Source organism: Equus quagga, chromosome 15 (assembly GCF_021613505.1).
Source record: "Equus quagga isolate Etosha38 chromosome 15, UCLA_HA_Equagga_1.0, whole genome shotgun sequence".
NCBI classification, from domain to species: Eukaryota; Metazoa; Chordata; class Mammalia; order Perissodactyla; family Equidae; genus Equus; species Equus quagga.
In genome coordinates, this window is record NC_060281.1 from 551549 (window position 1) to 562071 (window position 10523).

The following is a 10523-nucleotide window of genomic DNA, read 5'->3' on the forward strand; positions in this document are numbered from 1 at the left end:
TAATCCTTAAGGAGATGCCAACATTGGGAGGGGGAGGGAAGTTGCACATTTACCTCAAGGGCCTTTGGCACTTGCCATAGGGAATGTCTAAAGCAGATATACAATGCATGCTCAATGGCCAGGGTCAGGCCCTTTTGGAAAGACAAGGTCAGGCCGAATTAGGTTTATACCAAATGGCTTCCTCATATTCTCCAATATATCCTATTGCTTGCCATTTTTATTTGTCAGCATTATTACTATTGTTTTTGTCAATATTGCTTTTTGGGTATTGCTTTTGAAATGTTTCTGACACTTTGTTCTCAATTAGGATGTTTTAAATATATAGAAAACTGAACTTTAGAGTAAAAGCTCTTTATCAACCAGACAGATTTAAAAATGAAATCATCTAATTCTAACTAGGAAGGTTAACAGGGCTGGTGATCAACACATAAAACAAACATAAAGGCAGTCATTGATTCTACTCCGGAGGCATGCCTGCATGCAGGTCAGTTTTTCCAGCCTCACAGGGACGGTAATGGTTTAAGGGCTGGTGTGCCTGTCAGTGGAGGAAGACAGCTGCTTTCCGACATGCACGTCAAGAACCCACAATATGTATAATATATACTTCTTTGGGTGAGGGCATTGACAGTTTTTGTTAAAATGCAAATATTAATTGGTATGTTGCTATTTTAATTATTGTCAACATTAACACCTTAACTCGAAAGCATATAGAAGGTTAAATTAGTAATATACTCATTTTTTTTTAAGGCATACATTTCTGGTGAGGAAGATTGGCCCTGAGCTACATTTCTTGCCAATCTTCCTCTTTTTTTTTCTTTTTCTCCCCAAAGCCCCAGGACACAGTTGTGTATCCTAGTTGCAAGCCCCTCTAGCTCTTCTAAGTGGGACACTGCCACAGCATGGCTTGATGAGCAGTGTGTGGGTCCACACCCAGGATCCAAACCAGGGAACCCTGGGCCACAGAAGCAGAGTGTGCAAACTTAACCACTGGGCCAAGGGCCCCATACTCATCTTTTAAGAGAACATCTGACATGGGCCGTGTGCTCTCAGTTTGAATGTGTTGGGATAAATAAAGACGTGGGGCACGGGGGAGTTCCTGGTGTGAAGGATTCAGGCTGGACACCACAGCAGAAGGATGCTGGTGAGGATGAGGACACCCACTCCTTTTCTTGGATATGGGGTGGATGCTGTGAGTGATACAATACAGAGAGGAAAGGAAGGGATGCAAAACCTTGTCTCCTTTCCCTGGAATAACTCAGTGCCTTTAATGTGAGCACGTCAAACAACCACTGCCCCACCCAGCCAACTGCCTCCACACCATCTACCGTAGTTCCTCAGAGTGAGTCACTATCTTCTTCCCTAAAACTTGGACTCATTGATTCCAGCTTTGCCCTTTTAGAACACATAGGATTTGGTCTGCAGTCAGCCACACATAGCATTCGTTTTCTGCACAGAGTATCGGGCAGCTAGGACAATATATGCACAGGATATGCTATGCAAAGGACCCTGGAAGAAAAAGTAATCCCCACAGGTATTCATCCTGCTACTCACAACTAATAACCATCTTGACTGGAGCCACCACTGTCCAGATCGGTATGGCTTTGAGCACCTGGCAGAAGTGACGGCATGTCTGTAAAACGTCGCTCCTCTTGATATACTTTCTCCTCTTTTCACAGTTTCAAAGGAAATGAGAGAGAGGCGTGGCTGTGTCTCAAGGTCAGGTCAGAGTGGCTGGGCCAGAGCGGCTACGTTGTGAAGAGAATGGGAAAGGTTAGTGGGTTGATGTCAGCCTGGGGGTATTTGTAGGGGGATGGTGAGAGACTCTATTTCATCTTGTTCTGTTCACAGTTTAAATTAATAGACTTAGAAAAATAGATTGATGGCATATTAATTAATTCCAGAGATTTAAAAATTAGGAATAATTAATACGTTAGATAAAGAAGTGGGAATCAAAAGTAACTTTAAAAGGCTAGCATGTTGGAGTACAAATAAAGAAATGTAAGAGATCTAAATGCAAAGTTATATCTTTGATTTCAGAAGTCTAATCGCACAATTCTAGGATAAGACATATTTGATTTAGCCAACTGTGAGCTCAATGAATAAAGAACAGATGTGTTTGCTAAGAGAGCTCCTGTGGTTTAGGCTAGGTTTATAGAAAGTGTCTCAGTGGTCTTGCTGGATTTCGTGTTGATTAGACCTCATCAGGAATGGTCCGTTCAAGGACAGTTACAGAGATTCCTGAAGGATATCCAGAGGGAGGGATTTGGAATAGCTAGTGACCTAGAAACCATATCACACGGTTGTAGGAGAAAGAGATGTTTAATCCACAGAGATGAAGAATTGAGGGAGGGCTCCCGCTGGGTGGTCTTTGAGCGCGGTGTTTTACACAGAAGATGGATTGGATTTCTCTGTGTGGTGTACGAAGGCAAAGCTGGAACCAGTGGGCCCAAGGTTTAGGGACAAGAATATCTGCTCACCATGAGCACTGAGTATTGACAACGAGGAGTCAGCTTCCTGCGTGGGGGCAGTGGTTTCTCTATGTGTTTATACTTAAGGCGCTGAGTTATTCCAGGAAAGCCAAAATCCAAGGAGAAAGGCAGCCTTTGGAGAGGGTGTTTTCCATTGCTAGAGGGGGTTAGGACTAGGCTGAGAGATTATTTTTCAGGGATGTGGTTATATCTGAGGGCCGCTGAAGCCCGCCCATCCTGAATGTCTGTGAGATTCTGCAAGGAGAGAGTCTGAGAAAAGGTAATTGCTATACTCTGTTTAAGAAGAATGAGTAAATGTCCTTGGGTATAATTTGTTCCTATGATCATTCTCTCCTAATTTTGATCTAGTTAGTGACCATAATCCTTCTTTGTAAATAAACCTTCTTTGACATTTGCAGTGAACAATTATATTTCTCTAAACACATACGGATATTGTAGCATTCGAAAGGCTCCTGCAGTTTCGTGCCAGGGTGCTGAGCCTTCCCCCCACCACCCAAACATTATCTGACTCTTTGCAGCTACACTCAACTTGGAACAGAGTTTTAAAAGCTGCATCCTAAGAATAAAGTTAACTTTACAAAGGAGGAGAGAGTTGGTAAACTACGCATTTTATGACAACGGCTTAAGCTCGCGAACAGCATCCATCAAGGTTGAAAAGACCTCACCACCTGGCACAATGAAGTAATTTTAGAACTCTCTGCTCCAGCAGAGAAGAAGAAAACAACTGTGGGAGTGAGATTTCTTTCTGACAAGGGAAGAAAAACCAAAGGAGGAAGAAAAAATAAAACGCTTCTGGGGGATTAAGAGTACTGAATAAGTGAGAAATACTCAGGGAGGCTCAAAATGAAATAACAGGAAATCATTCCAGGGGCTGAAAAACACTTAGGCCAGGAGAGAGAGTCTCCTCCCTCAGCCTTTCCAGGCTTCTCCCAGAGGGATGTGTTTTTAGTCCGAAGCTTGTCCGGTTCTGGTGAAGGGTGCCTGCTGGGCGAGTGCAGCGAGGAGAAGGCCGCTGGTGTGTGAAGCGGAGGAGCGGCTTTGATCTTAGGACTGTTGTCTGGAATGTCCTGAATTAGGGCTATTAGTGATCATTTCCTCTGAGAAGTCCTATTTCAGAACGTTCTTCTCTCAAATTTCCTGGCTACTAACAGCTTCCTCTTCATGCTGCCTTTATAGCTTTTTCAAGAGGCTAAAGAAAAGAATGTGAGGACTCTAGGCTCTTCTTCATCAGCATCTTCTAGCTGCTGTTAATCGTCGTCGCATCCTGCTAGGCACACGGCTGCTCCCTCAGTTCTCAGAGCACCTGAACGTCACAAAACGCCCGTGTTGACCGATTCCTAGGAAGAGAAAAGCGTGTTGCCAGGAAGACTTATTCACGTTCGAGTCTTGCCTCCAAATGACGTCTTTGATTAAATTTCCTGGGGAAATGTGTGTAGAGGACCATCCCGCAGAGACAGACAGAAGGACCACCTGCTGAGACGGACACGGGTTTGTTTTCGGAGCTCCAGCTGAGCGCCCTGCCAGCCTGGGCACGGGGGGGAGGGTTTCCCCTCTCGTCTCAGCAGCGAACGTGTCTCCCGGGGACAGTCCGCTCAGTGTCGGGGGACAGGGAGGAACGCATCTGTGGGGCTTGAGGGACTGACGGCTGACGTGGCGCAGGAGGCGGGCAGCACAAAGCCCAGCGTCTCTGTCCTCCTGCGCGAGGGCTGGAACGCGGCGGGGGCAGCTTCCTGTTGAGGCTCCAGAAGCCGTTTCGTTGGGGGACAGTTCAGGAGGAGAAGCCATCGGATTGGACCAAGGAGATCCTGGGTTCTGCCAAATCTAGCAAAGGGGCAGCTGAGCTGGCGGACGTTTACCTTTAAGTGTGACGGTACCGGCCCCCAAATGTTCTGGAGCGTCTTGGCCCTGCAGACATTTCCTGTGCAGGATGAAGGAGCTGAACCAGAACACGGACTGAGACAGCAGGCTGCTTCACTCACTCCGCCAGGTGGGACACGGGAGAGAAACGGTCATTGTTATTCTTTTCAAAAGGCTTGAACTTTATTGATTAATTCTCCTCCAATCCCCACCCTCCACCCCGGTCCACGCCCTCGTGGGATGCCATCCGAGGTCGCCAGGCCTTGATGTGTCTCCGAGGCTGCTGCTGGCCCTCCCGTCCTTCCACACCTTCCTGCGCAGGTGGAAGGTGGGCGGTCTGGGCCAGTGTAGACCAGTGCCAGTGCCGGCTGTCCGGGGCTCTGGTCCAGCGGCCACGGGGACGCCCCAGGGGTTCGGGTGGGAATCCTGCTCCGGACTCCGGGGCTCCTGATGGGTGAGCAACCAGCGGCGGCCGGAAGCGGGGTCCCTCTTGGGGGCGCGGAGTCCGCAGCCCAGAGGATGCGCCCCGAGATGCTCAGGCATGGCGGGCGGACCCGGTTCTGTCCCGCGTGGGGTCTGCCAGCCCGACCATCAGGTGATCCTGTGGGGGCAGGGCGGCCCTTTTCTCCTCCTCCCGGCCCTTCCACGTGACCTGCCTGCTGGTATTTTTCTTGTTATCGCTGTTTGTTTGTTTTGTTTTTAAACACATTATGGAATTTATTCATATTTCACTGTTTAGAAGCCAGAACATAAGAAATTTCACTCTGGACAGCGCCTGATTAGAAATCCATGAAGCGCAGTCAGTACGAGAAGACAGGGCAAGTCGCTCTGCCCACCGGTGAGGACAAGCTTTAATCGCTTCCCTCAAACGAGGGTTTTGTCACATTTCCTTCCAAACTTCTACAGAGACAAACTCAAGTCGGGGAAGTTTGAGAGAACTTTCTCCAGGAGTTACAGTGAGGAGACGACTTTGATGTATGGCTTAAGAAGAGTCACTGCCCGGCCCCACCTTCTGCAGGGGCCCCAGGCTGCTGCCATATTTAGACCGGAGACGTTTCCACCGGAAAACAGACCTAGTCCCGTATTCTTTTTGCTCCACATTCTCTTTAGTGAGCGGGAGGTGGGGTCCTGTCCCAGTTCTTCAAGGCTCCAGGTTCCAGACCTTCTCAATTCGCTTTCTCCAGGAAATAGCCTGTCGCCGCCTCCGGGGGTGGCGGGCGGGCCTGGGTGGCCCAGAAAGCAGAGCCTGAGGAGGAGGGTGCGAGGTCTGGGACTTTGCTGGAGAGCAATCCCAGCAGCGGGAGGGAGGGGCACAGGACAAGGCTGGGGCGGGCAGGGCCAAATGAGGGGGCACTATTGATCTGCCCACCGGGACAAGTGAATGACCACTTGGTCTCCCGGGACCACCCTCTGGTCCAGGGCAAGTAAGCGTGTGAACTGTGATCAGGGCCATCGATGGGGCAGTGTGGAGAGGGTGGGAGAATTGATCTCCTGTTTCATTCCTCTTGTTGATTGAAGAATTGTCCCCAGCCCCTCCCCCCGTGTTGCCCTTCCTGCCTTTGGGCTGTGGGTGTGTGGGCGCCAGCAAGGTCCCGCAGCATCGCACATCCCTGGGCCCCAGAGAAGCCCCGGGCAGGGCCTAGAACTGTGTTCTGCCGCCCAGGCCAAGTGGTGTTAGGGGGCCCACACCCGAGGGTGGTCCGGGCTCAGAGAGGTGGTTGTGGTTCAGTGGCTGGAAGGAGAAGGCAGGGGGGCTCAGAGTAACTGGGGGGGGTGGGGTGGGGGGGGGGGGGGGGGGGGGGGCACACGCAGCTGTTCTGCCCTTTCCTGTTGTCAGCCCCTTTCTCACATCCACCTGAGCACACAGGTGTCCCTGATTCCTGACGTTTTCTGGAGTTCTGCTGGGAGGCTGGGCCTGCTGCTCCACTGGCCCCACTGCTGTCCTCTGGGTTTGACCCCCCGCCTCGTGGGAATTCCTCCCTCCTTTTCTCCCATCACACCGTGGGGTTAGCGCTGCAGCTGTTTCTCACCTCAATTGGAGACAGAGTTTTTCTTGTTCTTTTTCTGGGGCGATCAGCCGTGTCGGTTTGCCTGACTGTCCCAGACTCGGCAGCTGAAAGTTCAGCGTCCTGGGAAGCCTGAGTCCTGGGAAAACCAGCACGGTTGGTCACCTTACATTGTTTCAGGGTGATTCTATTTTCTTTTTAGAAAAGGGCTTAAATACCTTTATTCAACCATCTTAACCTGAAAGTCCGGTCAATTCAGTTGTTCATGGTGATTTTTGTTTTTCTCTAACTCTTCATTATTAACTTGGAGTTGGGAGAAACCGTTAGGAACTGTTAAGCAGACGTAAGTTTAAGCCACAACCGGAGAGAAGTATTTGAATTACCAGAAGGACAGTCTGCCAGAAAATCATCCCTCAGTAGATATATTAGATATCTGAGGGTGTATTAAAGCTTATTTCACTGAAAGATTTTGTTTTATGAATCAAGTTATCCTTCAGATATAATGATTTTGTGAAATGACTTTGAAGATAAAAGTCCCATATTAACTGTTACCATTAATTATAGTCATTATTAATTCTTTATAAACTATATTTTTTATATTAGGGTTCTCCAGAGAACCAATTTTATATATATATATACACATGCATATGTGTGGGGAGAGAGAGAGAGATTTATGATTTTTTATAATGAAGTGACTTATGCCATTTTTGGGGGCTGAGCCCCACAATCTGCTGTCTCCCAGCTGGAGACCCAGCAAGGCCAGTGGTGTATTTTTGGTCTGAGTCAGAAGGCCTGGGACCCAGGAGAGCCTGTGTTGTGAGCTCTAGCCCAAGTCTGAAGGAGGACCAGCGTGTAAATTCCAGTGCAAGAGCAGGAGAAGACTGATGTCTCAGCTCCCGAGTCAGGCAGAGTTCTCCATCCTCCACCTTCTGTTCTGTTCAGGTCCTCAGCAGGTTGGGTGAGGCCCCCCACACTGGGGAGGCCAGTCTGCTTTATTCCGTCCACTGATTCAGATGCTAATCTTATCTGGAATGCCCCGAGAGACACATCCAAAATAACGTTTAGCTGATGTCTGGACACCGTGTGGCCAAGTCAGGTTGATGCATAAAATTAGCCCCACGCTTTCACGTTCTGTTATGTCTCGTGCTATCTTTGCATTGTCTTCAGCGGTTTCTCCTTTATGAGTTGATTCTGGCAAGTGGCACTGACTCTGAGAGGGGTGTTAGAGACAGCTAAAACAATGTACCTCCAAAAAGGATTATTGCATTTACATACACAGAATACGTTGCATATAACAATCCTTAAAGCAGAGAGTTCGGACAGTATTTTCAAGTTAAAGAGTTTTGGGCATAGTTGCATGTAGCTGTCTGAAATGGTGCACGCTCTCTCATCCTTAGAGTCAGATTCTGGTGCATAGAATGGAGAGAACCAGCGATCATGCCCCTTGGAGAACTCAGTCTTGGGGAGGCTTGTTCACAGGGCTGTGAGCCCTTGCTGGAACCAGTGATTAGTTATTTGAGGCAGGTCACATGCATGAGACTTCCTAAAGAATATAAAATCTCTAGAGTTAAACTAATAGAAAAAGATAGGACATGTATCATGAAAATATGATGATTTACTGGAAAAATATAGAAGACAACCCAAGTCAGTAGAGTGATCCTGATGGGGATACTGACCCCAATCCTGATGGGAAAATTGGAATATCTTTAAAGTAGAAAATTACTGAATTGATTTGTATTTTATCACGTTTCTAACTCAAATTCCAATCAGTTTGTGTTTTCAATTCTGAAAATTAACTTTAATGTTCTTTGGAAAAATTAAGACCAAAAAAAAGACAATTTTTAGAAAGTATGTCTTATGAAAAGTGCATGTAACACTAAATATTAAAATTTTAAACTGTGCAATAATTAAAACACATTGAATAGAAAAATATCTCTTTGTGTAATATTTTAGAAAAGATTTTTGAGAACATTAAAATGGGCAAGGAAAAGTAGTTTATTTTCTAAATGGTTCAAGAGCAATTGGCTATTGACTTAAGAAGAATATCTATTTGTGGTATCTCCTACCACCTCAGAATAAATCCAGATGAATTAAAGACTGAAATGTAAAAACAAACAAAAAAAGTCAGCCTTCAGTATTCTGCAGTTACTGCTTATCAAATCTCTGAAAGAGAAAAAACTTTTAAGATTTAAAATATAGGGACGATATTAAAGCAGAAAAGACTAACACATAATTGCACATGTCTAAAGATACACCTTTGTGCAACCTGGAATAACACATGCCATCCGGTGGGCATAGCCTCGCTGGTGCACAGGTTAATGAACGGGGCCCAGGCTGGATTTAAGTTCCCCCTCACTTCTTCTCCAGGTGCCCTAGTCCAGGGCACAACTGCAGACCTGTACATTGGCCTGAGGAAGTGTCCATATCTTTGTTCCAGAAACGTCCTACTCAAAAGACCACAAAGATCCAAAAAGAAATAAGGAGGGAGGAACAATTCACAAAAGAGTAAACAATGCTTCTTACTAATCATATGGAAATATTTTCAACTATACAATTTAAAAATTATTCTTCTAATTTAAGTGCCAAAATGTTTTTCACTTATGATAATTCATAAAGAATTTTAAAAAGGTACAGTGCTAGAGCCAGGCTGCTCTAATGGACACAATCATATCTTGATTTTCTGTATGTGAATTGATACCATTCCTCTGGAATATTGTATATACATGAAACTGTTCATGTCCTTTGGCTTAGTTTATTTATTCACAAAAGATTATTATACTATCAGGAAAATTATCTTGATAAACCTCAGCCTATAATTCTGCTTCGGGACCAAAAACTTGTAAAGACAAAGCCTGGAAGGAAATGTGTCAAAGTATTTTCAGAGTTTAGGGAGTGGGATTATCGAGGACTTTCCTTTTTTCTGCTTTTCTTATTTCCCAAGTTTTCAGTTACCCTCATTATGACTTTCAGTCATTTGATATCATGTTTACAATAAGAAAAAGTTTTAATGAAAAGGAAAGAACATCAGATATGATTTAAAGTCCCCAGAACAGAAGCTAAGAGACGTTGGTGAGATGAGGATACTGTATAGACAACGTAAGATTTGTCTGCAATATGTGGGGTATTCTTTATCAGCAAGGGTTAGCCAGGTTTTATCAGTCTCCACATACTCTCAACTAGAGTGAAAGAGACCAAATAATTAGCAAAGAGAATATTTAAAGAAAGGAAAAACTACATGGAGTCTCTTGATACTCAAGTTCCACAGTTTATTATTAATCGTTAGGCTGGGAAGTGATGATGATGACTATAATAACCGCAGGTGACATTTTTAAAGTCTGTACTATGTATTCTAAAGTGTGTTACCAGTTTTTAAATTCTAACTTGTAATAATGCTATATGGCATAGTTAGGAAGAAACTGAGACCCAAGAATTATTAATTTTTAAAGGTGACATATCTAATAAGTGATGGATGTCCCAGACAACCTATCTCAGAGTCGATGTTTTCTTTTATTGGCATCATCTCTTAATTCTTATTTTATGGTCCAGTGCCTTTTCAATTAGGGCCGTGATAAAATCTTTAACAATTCTCTCTGCCATGTGTTTATTTAAGGCACCTCAGTAGGAAAACTTTTTAAGAGTCTGAGGATTCAAAGCTGTGAAAAAAAAAATAACTTCAAAATTTAAAACTTTTGCTCTGTGAAAGAGTCTGTTAAAAGGATGATAAGTCAAGCAACAGACTGGGATTTAGTATTTGCAAAACACATATCTGACAAAGAAGTATCTGGAATATACAAAGAAGTCTCTGAACTCAACAGTAAAAAAAAAAATCACACATTTAGAAAATGGCAGAAGACATGACCCAACATTTCATTGAAGAGGAAATACAGAAGGCAAATTGGCACATATAAAGATGCTCCATGTACTAGGAATCAGAGAGATGCGACTTCATAGAAAGAAGCTCCATATACCACCAATTAGAGAGATGCTATTTGAAACCGTATTGAGAGAAATCTGGTCCAGTTCTGGAAATAATATGAAGTAAATGCACTTCTTCTTCTCATTCCTGCTAAGTGAAGTTAAAAACCCTGGACATTATATATTGAACATACATTGGAAGAATCTGAGAAGTGGAGAGACGGAGGCAGACCAGCTGTGTACCTTGGAACCTGAG